Source organism: Hemitrygon akajei, unplaced genomic scaffold (assembly GCF_048418815.1).
Source record: "Hemitrygon akajei unplaced genomic scaffold, sHemAka1.3 Scf000050, whole genome shotgun sequence".
Lineage (NCBI taxonomy): Eukaryota > Metazoa > Chordata > Chondrichthyes > Myliobatiformes > Dasyatidae > Hemitrygon > Hemitrygon akajei.
This window is the reverse complement of record NW_027331936.1, coordinates 3,515,048-3,530,569: the sequence shown is the minus strand read 5'-3', so window position 1 is coordinate 3,530,569 and position 15,522 is coordinate 3,515,048. Positions and strand designations below refer to the sequence as shown.

General features: G+C 42.5%; 1 protein-coding gene across 1 annotated transcript in view; it reads right to left on the bottom strand.

The window, feature by feature from the left end:
• Positions 1-12,440, bottom strand: part of LOC140721093 (NACHT, LRR and PYD domains-containing protein 3-like) — a 107,089-nt gene extending 94,649 nt beyond the window's left edge. Inside the window, exon 1 of the mRNA XM_073035958.1 lies at positions 12,281-12,440. The gene's annotated coding sequence lies outside the window, so the exon portion shown is untranslated. The remainder of the gene's footprint in view (positions 1-12,280) is intronic.
• Between the last annotated feature and the right edge of the window lie 3,082 nt (positions 12,441-15,522).

The window sequence follows — 15,522 nt, the reverse complement described above, 5'->3', positions numbered from 1 at the left end:
TGTCTTCTATCTTATATATTCTTTCAGTGTTTTCTTCCATTTCTTTAACTTTATAGCAGAACTTTATCCATCTTCTTTTGTTTTTCCACCACATTATCGAGTGTAGTCTGCATCCTTCTTATATCTGTTCTTATAGCTTTTAATTCATTCATCATATATATCAGGATATCTCTTATGTCTCCTTTAATCTCCTCCTTCTTTTCCTCTTCTTCATCCTCTGAATTTCCCAAAGAGTCTGTTTCTACTTCCAATCCACATCCAATTTCACTTCCAGCCGTAATTGGGATTTGTAGTTTTGTTAATATCTGTTCATTCATGCTTGTTTCTTCGCGCATGCGTTGTTCTTGCCGTTTCTTCTCAGAGACCGCCGACATTGCTGCAACTTCCTGTCCCGCATCATCAGAACTGCCATGCACTTCGCCGGGAGGAGATCCAACTTGAGTCCGAGGCTTCGCCGAGACGGTTAGGCCTTTTTCCCCGCCGATTTGCGCAGTCTTCGAAGTAGTAACTTTCTTCTGTTTCGGTTTAGGAGCCATATCCAAAAATAATCCTGAGTTGCTTATAAACAGTTTCTAGTAGGTATTTATTAACTGTTCTTCATTTAAACCTTATTTCATTAATTTTTACGGAGGAGCTGGATTCCCAACGTCTCGACCCTACGTCATCATGTGACGCCCCCTCACCCAGCTGATTTAATCTATGTGCTGAACATATGAGGAATGCTGGTCCAGAGGACTCAAAATGTTGCAGTGAAAATTACCAGACAGAATATTAATAAATTCAGATATGCATGTGCTACTATTCTAATGGCTGAAAGTGAGGAGGATCTGAAAAAGCTTCTGATGAAAGTGAAAGAAGAAAGTCGAAAGCTGGCTTCTTGCTCAATATTAAGAAAACCAGCCAGTCCTGTTAACACTGTGGTAATAAATGGAAAGGAAATGGAAGCAGAGACGGATTTTTTCTTCCCTGGTTCAAATATTTCTATAGATGGTAAATGTGATAGCCTTTTCAAATTTATTGGGTAGCAGAGCTATTTTTTTGCATTGGAAGGATCCTAATCAACCTACTGCTTTTTTCAGGCTCTCCTCCATTATGTTTTGTTTAAAATTGGAGAAAATTAGAAGTCGGACGTTCGATACATCTTTCAAATTTGAACAAACCTGGCCAGCTTTTATTCAATATTTTCATACGATCCAATTTCTTTTCTTTTCTTTCTCCATCTGTGAAGGTTCAGATTTGACCAGAAGGACGTTTTCTTCTTTTTTTGTAATCTTGTCCTCAAATGGACTGCCCAGTCCTTTTTTTTTTTGTTTTAGGTTAGTTTAGTGGTTTTTTTTCTCTTCTATAAATAGAACATTTCCAGTCTTTTTTTGTATGAATTGTCAAGAGGAGTTGTGGTTCTCTGTTTTTATATTCTTGCTTCCTGCTATAATTCTCAACCTACTTAGCAATCCAGAACATGAATATACCAACGATAGCCTCCACCACTGTTTGTGGTGACAAATTCCACAGATCAAACAACCTTTGGCTGAAGTAATGTCTCTCATCTCAGTTTTAAAGTGATGCTTCTTTATTCTGAGGCAGCACTCTCAGATCCCAGACTCTCAGTCTAATCCAGACACCCTCTCCATTCCCAATGTATCCAGGCTTCTTGTTACTCAGTTGGTAAATAATCACCCCCGTCCTAACTTCAACCCCCCCCCCCCACCAACCCTAGATTTTGAGGGCGGGGGTTGATTTACTTTTCTGCTGGTTTGGCACACCATTGTGGCCGAAGGGCCTGTCCCTGTGATGTACTGTTCCATGTTCTGTTCCATCTTCAGCATCCTTTTGTTTCTGTTTGAGTATCTGCCCATTGGCAGATAGACAGGTGAGAGTGAGGGGGAATTTCCAAATGTGAATTGAATTCTGAAACCCCGGTCTATGTCTACTGGTGCAAACACAAAACAGCGTATTTAATCACAGCCTCTTCCTGTGAGGGATGGAATGGGAACTCATTCTCTGCTTTGCTTCCAAAGAGACATCAGAACCAAACATCTGAGCACAGAACAGAAATACTCGCTCAACTGCTCATAAACCCGGACAGCTTGATTCCCTGAATCATTTTATCTGGGTTAAGACATGTGTGGTAACCCAGGATGCAACCTCAGAGGGTCACAGCCCACACCGAGAGCCTCGCACAACGTTTCCACATCACACACTGAGAGATTCACACTAGCAATATCCAGCCCCCGGAGACGTCTGCTTCATGCGGAAGGAGGAACATCCAGCCGCTTCTGTAAAAGCACCAACGTGGACCGAAGCCCAAACACTGACAGTTCCATATTCCTGGAGCCCCCATCCCAAGATTGTATCGCAAGCACCAACTCTCCCAGGGCTCTTTGCTGCCGGTAATATGCGGCAGTGTTTCAGCTAATCCCAGTTCAAAAACTTACACTCCCACACCAACCCGTGACAGAACTGGAGCCTGATGATCCTTTGTCTGGACGGGGATCAGCTGTAAAACATGGGTCTTGGATCACAAAGAGGGTGCTGATACATTTTAGCTTGTTCCCACAGTTACATTGAACATAGTTCATTATTTTATTGAGTGCGGCGTAGCCCAGGTCAATTAACAGCCACCTTCCCCATCGGGTAACAGGAACAAAATGTTTTAAAATTAAATTGAAAATATAGCACTGGAAACTCAGTGCAGGAGATTTCATTTTGTTTCTTTTGATGCAGAGACGATGACTAACTGCAAGATGTTTGACCCCCAGAACAGAATCGCATAAATACAATCCCTACAATCTTCTTCATTCCATCCCGGACAGTAAATGCTGAAAACATCCTCGTATCTGAGGCCACTCTCTCTCCGCTGAGAGTCAGCAACCAGAGAGCGATAAACATGTTCAACACTCTCTGCAGCTCTGGTGAGCTGTTGCCCTGGTGACGGAGGAAGTGGCTCGCAAAGATAACCGAGCGGGGAAATAGCAAACTCAGTGTGACACGTTCTCGGTTTCATTGTGACAAAGATGAACTGAACATTCAGCCATTTTGTAACGGTGGTACTAAAATTCCAGTGGTTGTTTTTACCCCTTGGAGGTGCATTATGTAAATCTCAATGTGGTTCCAGCTCTACAGAGCTCTCAGCAGTGCAGCCGCTTGTCCAAAATAAATTGTAGTGTTGGATACGACCTATAAGTTAGATATAATATAAATTCGATATGGCCCTAGTGGCTAAAGGGATGGAGAGAAAGCAAGTACAGGGTTCTGAGTTGGATGATCAGCTATGATCATACTGAATGGTGGTGCAGACTCGAAGGGCCGAAGGGCCTACTCCTGCACCTATTTTCTATGTTTTCTATGACCTGTCTACAATAAATGTCGATTATGTGTAGAAGTTTCAATTGAGATTCACAGAGCCCTGACAGCACAGACACGGGGTTGTTAAAGTCCATCCAGTCCGTGCCATGTTCGGTGTGGTTCCATCCCCCTGCACCCAGACCACAGCCCGCTAAACCTCCCTCATCCATGTACCTCCCCAAACATCACTCCAATACCACAATCGGACCTTCATCTCTTACATCTGCTGGGAACTTGTTCCGCATTCGCTCCACTCTCTGAGTGAAGTAGTTCTCCCACAGATTACCCTTAAATGTGTCTCTTTTTGCCCTAAATCCATGATTTTACCCAACCTGAGGGGGAAATGACTAACTGCATTCACCCTATTTATACCATCATAGATTTCTATATCTCTAGCAGGGCTTCCCAACCTAGTGTCCTGGACCCTTCCTCTAATTGTAGGGGCAAATGGCATAGAAAAGTTGGAATCCTGCTAGGATACCCCATCATTCCCCTGTATTCCAGGTAATCGAGTTCTAACTTGTTCAACCTATCACTATAATTATTTCCTGAAATACTAGCAATGTCCGTGTAATTTTCCCTGCACTCTTTCACGCTTATCGACATCTTTCCCCCAAGTAGCTGGCCAGAACTGCACACAAATCTGTTTTTTTTTTTTTGTTTTGGATTCCCGGTGTCTTTTACAACTTTAGCATTAATATCCAGGCCCCTCTTCGTAATAGCCTGCGTTATAATGGTCAATATGTCCTAAACTCTTTTTACAACTCTGGTGTTACTTTAAAGGAATTGTGGATCTGTAACACCCACGGCAGGGCAATCGGGCTCAAAACAGTTATTTACCCCAAGCAGTAAGCCTGATCAACACCTCAACTCACTAACCCACCCTCCGCACCCCACTCACTACCAGTTTAACATTTCCTGACAGTTCTAGGCACTCCTGTGCCTAAAGTGACTTTATGGTCAGACAATCAATATCATTCTCCGTAGGTCCAGGCTTTCCTGTGCCTAATGTCACTTTACGGACATAGAATCGTTGTCAGTCTCACATGGCCAGACAATGCTGTGTCTATCGTCACTTCATGGACACAGAATCAATGTCAGTCTCACATGACCAGACACTCCTGTGTCTATCGTCACTCGTGGACACAGAATCAATGTCAGTCTCACATGGCCAGACACTCCTGTGTCTATCGTCACTTCATGGACACAGAATCAATGTCAGTCTCACATGGCCAGGCACTCCTGTGTCTATCGTCACTTCATGGACACAGAATCAATGTCAGTCTCATATGTCCAGACACTCCTGTGTCTATCGTCACTTCATGGACACAGAATCAATGTCAGTCTCACATGGCCAGACACTCCTGTGTCTATCGTCACTTCCTGGACACAGAATCAATGTCAGTCTCACATGTCCAGACACTCCTGTGTCTATCGTCACTTCATGGACACAGAATCAATGTCAGTCTCACATATCCAGACACTCCTGTGTCTATCGTCACTTCATGGACACAGAATCAATGTCAGTCTCACATGTCCAGACACTCCTGTGCCTGACGTCACTTTATGGACATACGATCAATCTCACAGACCAGAGAATTATGCAATATTGCAAAAGGAGAATGGCTGAATCAAAAAATGCAATCAAGTAGATGGCCGTATTAACAACAGCAAAGAAATGCACCAGAAAATTTAAGGAAATTACTGGCATTAAGAAAACCTCCTCTACAAGATGCCTAGAATCAGCAGACGGATCCATCCTAACAGATCCAGATAAAGTATGTGAGAGGTGGATTCAGTATGTAGAGCAGCTCTTTGAGATAATAGAGGGAACCCCCATATATAAAACACCCTAATTCTGGCCCTCATTACCGAAGAAGAAATAACTAAAGCAATGAAAAGCATGAAACAAGGTAAAGCCACTGGACCTGATGGAATTTCAGTGGAAATGATACAAGCCCTAGAAGATCTGGGAGTAGATATTCTTTTTGAAGAGTATAATGGCATTTATGAGTCTGGTGTATTGCCTGACGATCTCTTGAAATCAGTATTTATAATTCTGCCTAAAATTCCTGGAACTATTGTCTGCGAAAATTATAGGACAATCAGTCTTATGAGTCACATAACAAAGATTTTCTTGAGAATTGTTCTGAGTCAAATTAAAAACAATTTAAGGCCAGAAACTTCTGAACTGTAATATGGATTTATTGAGGATAGAGGAACTAGGAATGCAATTTTCATACTACGGATGCTTTCAGAAAGGGCAATTGAAAATCAAAATTATGTCTTTTTATGTTTTATTGATTTCACTAAAGCATTCGACAAAGTGTAACATGAAAAATTATTTCAAGTTCTCATTTAACTAAACATTGACGGAAGGGACAAATAACCGCTTCAAAATTCATATTGTAATCAAACGGTGGCTGTAAAAGATGATGATAATCTAAGCAGTTGGACTAAAATTCAAAGGGAAGTTAGACAGAGATGCGTTGCCTCACAAAAAGTATTTAATATCTATACTGAAATGATTCTCAGAGAAACAGAAGACCTAGATGGGATAAAAATTGGAGATGTTTCCAGCAACAATATAAGTTATGCAGACGATACCACTCTAATAGCAAGTGCTGCAGAAGACCTACAAATTCTCCTGGACAAAGTAGTACAAAGAAGTGCAGATTTTGGTCTAACCATTAACTGTAAAAACAAAATAAGTATGTGGTAATATCAAAAGAGCAGGATACTCCCAACTGCAAGTAGCCCGTCAGTAACAAAAGAGATTGAACAAAAGACCAGCGTTAATTACCTCGGTAGCTTTATATCACAAGATGCTAGAAGTAAAGTAGAAATAAGATAGATAGATAGATAGATAGATAGATAGATAGATAGATAGATAGATAGATAGATAGATAGATAGATAGATAGATAGATACTTTATTCATCCCCATGGGGAAATTCAACATTTTTTCCAATGTCCCATACACTTACTGTAGCAAAACTAATTACATACAGTCCTTAACTCAGTATAAATATGATATGCATCTAAATCACTATCTCAAAAAGCATTAATAAATAGCTTTTAAAAAGTTCTTAAATAGTTTACTAAAATACATTGAATGGTAACCTAAGCTCAGTCCTAACCCCGGCACTTTAACATATCTTACCCCTGGCGGTTAAATTGTAAAGCCGAATGGCATTGGGGAGTATTGACCTCTTCATCCTGTCTGAGGAGCATTGCATCGATAGCAACCTGCCGCTGAAGCTGCTTCTCTGTCTCTGCTATGCAGAGGATGTTCAGGGTTTTCCATGATTGACCGTAGCCTACTCAGCGCCCTTCGCTCTGCTACCGATGTCATACTCTCCAGATCTGTGCCCACGACAGAGCCCGCCTTCCTTACCAGCTTATTAAGACGTGAGGCGTCCCTCTTCTTAATGCTGCCTCCCCAACACGCCGCCACAAAGAAGAGGGCGCTCTCCACAACTGACCTATAGAACATCTTCAGCATCTCACTACAGACATTGAATGACGCCAACCTTCTAAGGAAGTACAGTCGACTCTGTGCCTTCCTGCACAAGGCATCTGTGTTGGCAGTCCAGTCTAGCTTCTCGTCTAACTGCATTCCCAGATACTTGTAGGTCTTAACCTGCTCCACACATTCTCCATTAATGATCACTGGCTCCATCTGAGGCCTAGATCTCCTAAAGTCCACCACCATCTCCTTGGTCTTGGTGATATTGAGACGCAGGTAGTTTGAGTTGCACCATATCACAAAGTCCTGTATCAGTTTCCTATACTCTTCCTCCTGTCCATTCCTGACACACCCCACTATGGCCGTGTCATCAGCGAACTTCTGCACATGGCAGGACTCCGAGTTATATTGAAAGTCTGATGTGTACAGGGTGAACAGGACCGGAGAGAGCACGGTCCCCTGCGGCGCTCCTGTGCTGCTGACCACCGTGTCAGACCTACAGTCTCCCAACCGCACATACTGAGGTCTATCTGTCAAGTAGTCCACTATCCAATCCACCATGTGAGAGTCTACTCCCATCTCCGTTAGTTTGTGCCTTAAGATCTTGGGCTGGATAGTGTTCAAGGCACTAGAGAAGTCCAGGAATGTAATCCTCACAGCACCACTGACCCCATCCAGGTGAGAGAGGGATTTGTGCAGCAAATACGTGATAGCATCCTCCACTCCCACCTTCTCCTGATACGCAAACTGAAGAGGATCCCGGGCGTGCCTGGTTTGTGGCCTCAGATTCTGTATTATCAGCCGCTCCATGGTCTTCATCACGTGCGACGTCAAGGCAACAGGTCTGAAGTCATTCAACTCCTTTGGTTGTGGTTTCTTTGGTACCGGGACAAAATAAAAAGAGTTGCCATTGCCAAAACCAACTTCCAAAAAATGAAACCCATTTTTACCAACAGACATATTTCTATGACAACAAGGCTCAGGCTACTAAAATGTTACATCTGGTCAATCTTGCTGTGTGCTTCCGAAACGTGGACTATAACATCAGAACTCCAAAGAAACATAGAAGCAACAGAAATGTGTTTTTTAGAAGAATGCTGAAAATATCACATAGAGACAGGGTAGCTAACGAGACAGTACTCCAACGTACCCACACCAAAAGATCTTTAATGAGAACATTAAATGAGAGGGAACTTCAATTCCCGGGGCATGTCATCAGAAAGGGAGAAATAGGATGTCTTACATTGCAAGGCCGTATGCCTGGGAAACGCGGAAGAGGAAGGCAAAGAAGAACATATATGGACACTGTGAAAGAACTAACAGATCTCAGTGTGCGAGATATCATTGACGCTGTGAGGGATCAGTGGATGTGGAGACCCATGATCGCCCAAGCGTGTAACATGCAAGTCACATGCAGAAGAAGAATCAATGTCAGTCTCTCATGTCCAGACACTCCTGTGATTAACATCACTTTATGGACATACAATCAATCTTTTTAAACTGTCATACTTCATGTATTGTGTTTTGTTTATTATTGTGGTCTCCATCATTTTGTTTTTTTCTTCTGTCCTGAGTAACAATTATTTTGTTCTCCTTTACACTTGTTACTGGAATGACATTAAACAATTTTGAATCTTGAAACCTGGGTAAAATACCACGACCAACCACATTATCTATGTTCCCTCTTGATTTCATGAACTCCTATAATTCTCCTCAGCAATGAAGACCCAGCTCGGCCAAAAGCTTCCTATGACTCGGCCCTCTAGTTCAGGCAACATCTTCAGCAATCTGTTCTGCACCCTCTCCAGCTTGATAATATATTTACTACAGTAGGGTGAACACAACGGGACATAATACTCTGTGTAGCCATGTACATTCATATACAAATCAATGGCATGAATAATAAATTACAGAGCTCTCAACACTGACACTCATATCCCACTCGTCACAGGCCTCCATTCGCTAGAACCATTTACATTCATCCCCCTCTCCTTCTTGTTCTCGATCCCGGTGTGAATCCATCTCGCCAGCCCCCTGTGAATCCCACGTGACCGAACCTCTCCGATCAGCTGCCATGCGGGAACTTGTTACAGACTTTACCAAAGTTCAGATGAACAACGTCACTGCCCAACTTCACCTAATGCCCTAGTTCATTCTTTTTTAAAATTTTTTTTATTGAGTTTTCAAATGATTACAGAAAGAAAAAATATATATATACCCTTCCCCCCTCCCCTTAGCCCCTCCCCCTAACATCCCTATAGAAAAAAAAGAAAAAAAAAGAAAGAAAGAAAGAGTGCCTGGATATCGGAAGATCCCCACATGCTCCATGGAGTTGGTAATAACTTTAGTATATATATTTATTTATTTCCCCAAATAACCAATTATTTTATCTTCGGAGCACCTATATATTTAATCCTGTCTTTTGTAAATAAGGGCGCCAAATTTTCAGAAATGTTTCATATTTATCTCTTAAATTATAAGTATTTTTTTCAAGTGGAATACAGCTGGAAATTTCTATACTTAAGTATGAATCCGATTTCCAAGTAACTGCAATAGCCTTTTTGGCTACAGCCAGTGCAATTTTTATGAATTCTTTCTAATACATATTCAATTTGGGTTTCGATTTTATCCCTTCAATATCGCCTAATAAAAATAATATTGGATTACGTGGAAGCTGTGTTCCAATAATTTGTTCCAATAAAACTCTTAAATTTGTCCAAAAAGGTTGAATTTTAAAACAAAACCAAGTAGAATGTAAAAAAGTACCGATTTCTTGGTTACATCGGAAACACTGATCAGATAAATTTGGGTTTAATTTATTTATTTTTTGTGGTGTAATATATAATTGATGTAAAAAAGTATATTGCACTAATCTTAACCGGACATTTATTGTATTTGTCATACTATCAAGACATAGTCTTGACCAATTTGTTTCTTCAATTTTAATATTCAAGTCACTTTCCCATTTTTGTCTTGACTTATGGACTCCTTGTTTAAATGTCTGTTTTTGAATCAAGCTATACATACAAGAAATAATTTTTTTAGTTTTTCCTTTTTGAATTAAAGTTTCTATTTCATTAGATTTCGGCAATAACATTGTTTGACCTAATTTTTCTCTTAAATAAACCCTTAATTGGAAGTAACAAAAAAGAGTGTTGTTTGATACTTTATATTTATTCTTTAATTGATCAAATGACATTAATATACCTCCTTCAAAACAATCTCCTATATACCTAATCCCTTTTTGAAACCAATTATATAAAAGTTGATTATCCATTGTAAAAGGAATAAGTCTATTTTGAATTAAAGATCTCTTTGCTAATAAAGATTTCTTTGTCTCATCATCAACATTTATCTTATTCCATAAGTCAATCAAATGTTTTAATATAGGAGATTCTTTCTTTTCCCGTATCCATTTAGATTCCCATTTATATATAAAATCTTCTGGTGTATTTTCTCCTATTTTATCTAGTTCTATTCTAATCCATGCCGGTCTATCTTTCTCAAAAAAAGATGCAATACGCCCTAGTTCATTCTTAACTACTCTCCAAAATACTTGACAGATATGATATCCTATTGGACAGTGTAGACGGTGATTTCACCATAACCAATGCCCGACCGCCCGGGATTTCAGCTTCACTGCAGACTGAGAAAATTCCGATCACATCTGTCGAATTACCAACCTGGACTGAAGCCCGTATTTGGCAGTTCCATATCATCAGAGTCACCAGCCCAATATTATCACCCATACAAAGACGCCTTGGTGCCGACAATTTGCTGTGGAGTTTCTGCCAGATCCGATTCACAAACTAAACTGGAATTGGAAGTTAATGACCCTCTGCCGAAGCTGGTGCTCAGGCCGTTTCCCCGGTCTGAAAAGAGGATGCGGATACACTTCAACCTGATCCCAGCAGCTAAACCGAGCACATTTGATCACAATCTACCTGCTGTGTGGGATCTTGCCCAGCACAGCTGGCTGCCATGTTTCCTGCAGTGCAGCAGGAACAAAATGTAAAATTATAAAGTAGAAAATGCTGGGAGCTCAGTACATCAGACTGCATCTCTGAAAGGACAAATGGTGGAAGACCTAGTTCCAGAACTGAGAATGTCCAAGATGCTGCCGATCTGCTGAGCGTCTCCAGTATTTTCACCTCCTTACTTTAAATTTCCTGCAACTGTAGTATTTTCGCCATCTTCATTTTAACGCACAGATAGTAACTGATTGCCACCCTAGACTGTAAATGCCACCCCACCCCAAACAATTTGTTAGTTCTGAGTTCATTCTGACCCTGGTGTAATACATCCCACACAGTCAATGCTCACAGCATCCTTTCCTCCCCTATCACTCTGTTACATTTGCTCCCGAGGCCACTGTCTCTACCCTGAGAGGCGGTGACCACAGAGCGATAAAAACTGCAACACTTGCTGCAGCTCCGACGGGCTGTTACCCTGGAAACAGAGGAAGTGGCTCACAGAAAATAACTGAAAAAGGAAATAACAAACTCAACATCAGATGCTATGAGTTCCATTATGACAAAGATTAACACTGCAGCCATTTTGTAACGGTGAATCAAAAATTGAAATGGTTGCTTTTACCCTGCCACGTGTTGTGTCCAACTAAACCTTTGGTATTCCTAGCGAACAATAACTAACTAATTAACTAACTAGCTAACCAAATAAATAAATAAATAAATAAACAAACAAACAAACAAACAAACAAACAAATAAATAAATAAACAAACAAACAAACAAATAAACAAATAATTAAATAGAAAGGTGCAATACAAAACTTCACAAGGAAGACAACGTTTAGAAGAGAGATTGCTGAAATATATCATTGCGACATTGGGATACAGGCTGGGCAAACATGAACAAGACTTAACTCTCGCATTAATAGGGCCAGACATCGGGAAACACTGTCAGTGTTTCGGCAAGTCGTAGCAATGGAAAGAAGATGGAATTTAACTTCCTAGTCCTCCAAGAGGACGTGAGGGATCTGGATCTCACTGTCCTGTCTGAAAGGGGAAAGATGAAACTACTCATACACGTGGAGGAGTCTCCCGAGGGTGCGATTACTCTGTTTAACCCTCGAGTCTGCAAGAACACAACGGGCTGAACGGCCGCTTTCAGTGTGCTGGAAATATGTAAAACAATTATCGACCCCAGGCGTCGATCCAGGTGAAGTTTGGATCCGATACCGGGCCGGGTGATCGAGGTAAAGTTCACCAGGTACAACTGAGTGGATGGATTTAGTCCGGGCATCACCACCTCATCCCGCTCCTGGGACCAGAACACCAGGGGCTGAGCGGCGGCTCATCTCAGGCGGTTCGGTGTGAAGTCCCATAACCCGGACCGACCACGACAGGTTGTATCCCGGAAGCGGGACGAGGCCGCCAGTTCGAGGAAGTTAACGGGACTCTCTGCACAACATCAGGTTTCCCTCCCCCGGGATCGGCTTCAGTACTCACCGATGGGAAATTGTCGGTCGCGTTCATCCCGAGTGACCCGCCACAACATTGACCGATGGGAACTTGATCAATTTGCCCCGCAGACAGCAATCGGTCCACCGGCTCCACGCCGACGATCCGCTTCAACAGAGAACGGAAAGAAAACCCCGTCCATCCGGAGACTGTGAGAGCGGGGGCGGGGCCTCGGAAGCGTAAACAGCAGATGCTGCTGATCTGCGTTTGAAATGGGAACGAGAAACTTGTCGGGTGGAGGGTCTCCCGTCTGAACCGATGACTCTGCTCCTCGCCCCTCACACATTGCATTTTAACCATACCGATAACGCATTTTACACGTTATTTCATATTTACACCAGCTACATTTTTTATTTTGCCCTCGGTACCTTTGGCGTCTCCATCGCTCCACCTCTCGGATCTCGGAGTTACGGGTTCGATTCCCATCCCGATCCGATACACAAGTCAGACCCGAAAAGGTTTCATTCAAATCACTTCTATCTTTATAAGTAATAATATTATTCACATTCCTCCTGCCTCACTGAAACATCAAGTGAGAAACAGGAGGAGGTGGCCATTCAGCCCCTCTAACCATCCACATGATGGAACCTGCTCTCCCATCTCAGCCACATGTTTCTGCCCGGTCCTCATTTCCTCGATCCCCTCGGTCCCCACACATCTGCCGGCCTCTGTTTTATGTGAAGACGATCAGTGAGACTTCGTCGTCCTCCAGGAATCAGTGTGGTAAATCTCTAAACCATATACTTTATAACCTTTCTGTTAATCCTTCATGGAATTAAATTCCATTTCTGCAGCCCCGTGTTGCCCCAACCACTCACCTCCCACCCCTGTCACCACTTCCACCTTCCCACCTGCCCCTCACCTGGATCCACCACTCACTCCCCAGCTCTTGCCCCATCCCCACCCCTCACCTCTTTTCTCTGACTATTTCCCGTCGACTCTCAGTCCAGAGGGAGGGTCTCGGCCCGAAATGTTGACAGTCCATTTCCCTCCACAGATGCTGCCCGACCCACTGAGTTCCTCCGGCAGTTTGTTCTTTGGTCTGTGTAACCCGTGTTAGTATGGCGAGCGGGATTTTACACCATATTACAGGTATAATCTTAACAAAACCCAAATAATTGTTACGGTATTTATCATACTTAAACAGTAGAAAGCTTGCAAAGGCTGGAAATCCAAAGCATCACACAGACAATGCTGGAGGAACTCAGCACAACAGGCAGTATCTATGGAGAAGAGTAAATAGTCCACATTTTGGACCACAAGCCTTTTTCATTACTGAGGGATGGGGGGTGGAGAAGTGATCTGAATATAAAGGTCGGGGAAGGGAAAATGGCGAACTGGAAGCTGATAGGTGATAGGTGAAGTCAAGTCATGAGCGGGTCAAGGGCAGGAGATGAAAGAATTGGAGCGTCGTCAATAGGACAAAGGGAAAGAGGGGACTCAGGGTGAAGTGATAGACTGGTGAGCAGAAATGAAAGTTCAGAGTGGGGAATAGAGAAGTGGGTAGGGGGGGTGATTTGTTTAGTGGAAGGAGAATTCAATATCCATTCAATCAAGTTGGAGGGTACCCGGATGGAATATAAGGTGTTGCTCCTCCACCCTCTGGGTGGTCTCATCTTGGCACACGAGGAGGCCATTGATCGAGACGTCGGAATGGGAATCAGAATTGAAATTTTGGCCACTGCGAAGTCCCCCTTGTGGCAGATGATAAGTAGATGCTCAACATAACGGTCTCCCAATTGATGGCGGGTCTCACCAATGTAAAGGAGGCCGCATCGGGAGCACCGGACACAATAGATGACCTCAGTAGATTCGCAGTGAAGTATTGCCTCACCTGGAAGTACTGTTTTGTGTCTGAATGGAGGTGAGGGAGGGGGTGTACAGGTAGGTGTAGCGCTTAGGCCGCATGCAGGGATAAGTATCTGGAGGAAAATTAGTGAGGAGGGATGAATGAACAAGGGGATTGTGGAGGGAGTGATCCCTGTTGAACCCTGTTTGTGACATCCTAAACAGATTTGAATAAATGCAATCCGTACATTCATTCGTTATCTCTTTATTGCAACATAAACATCATATATTCCATACAGTGGATGCTCAAGGCATCCGGGCCTCCACACCAGCTCCTGAGGCCACTGAGGGGCAGTGACCAGAGAGCGATAAAAATGTTCAACACTCTGCAGCTCTGCTGGGCTGTTACCCTGGTGATGGAGGAAGTGGCTCAACAGAACTAACTGAAAATAGGAAATAAGGAACAACCTCACATACTTTGAGTTTCATTGTGACAAAGATGAATGCTGAGCTCTCAGCCATTTTGTAATTGGGAAACTACAATTCTAATGGCTGTTTTAACCCTGTCTCGAGGTGCCTCCATTAAATCTGTTACTAGTTTCATCTCTACAGAACTTACAGCAGTGCCGAAGCTGTTCCAAACTCAAAACACATTGTTGGATGCGAAATGTCTGTTCCAAATGTGAAATATAGGATATTTACAAAGGGCATCACACAATGCATTGTGGTGATAACCATTAAGGGTCCTTATTCATTCAATTAAGTAGTTAAAATGCCATTATATTCTTGTGCCTGCAATTAACATATAACTACCATCAACACTAGGTATTCATACAGGTGATATTCAGATCCTGTTACTGGACAGAAGTATGGAAGATAATGTCCCTATATACAACTGAATACATTGAGAGTGTGATCTCAGATCCTAGACTCCCCTCCTGTTTAAAACATCATGTCCTATCACTCTATCCAGCACTCAGGATTTCATTGACATTTCTGTTCCCAGAGTCACCACCCCTCCATTGAGAACAGGTCCAGAGACACAAAATGCCCGTCATACATAAAACTTTTCATTCCATAATCACCCTTGTGAAATTTGTAAACAACAACTGTAATGAGCACATTTCCACGAATTGGTGCAGGATAATTTATTGAGAGAAACTGTGCTTTCCTTACTGCCCTGTTAACGGTCACAAGATATCTCCCGATTTTCAGTGTGCCAATCTATGCATGGAGCCGAAAGAGATGGGAGAGATTTTCAACAAATTCTGTGTGCCTGTGTTTCCTTGGGAGACAGGAAGAGACAGTGGAAATGATGAAAGCCGGCCAGATCATGGATTGTGTACGGATTACACAACAGGTGCTTGCTGTCTTGAGGTAAATTAGGATGGATAAATCCCCATGAATAGGGTAGAGGCTGCAGGAGCCCTGCCGGACACGGA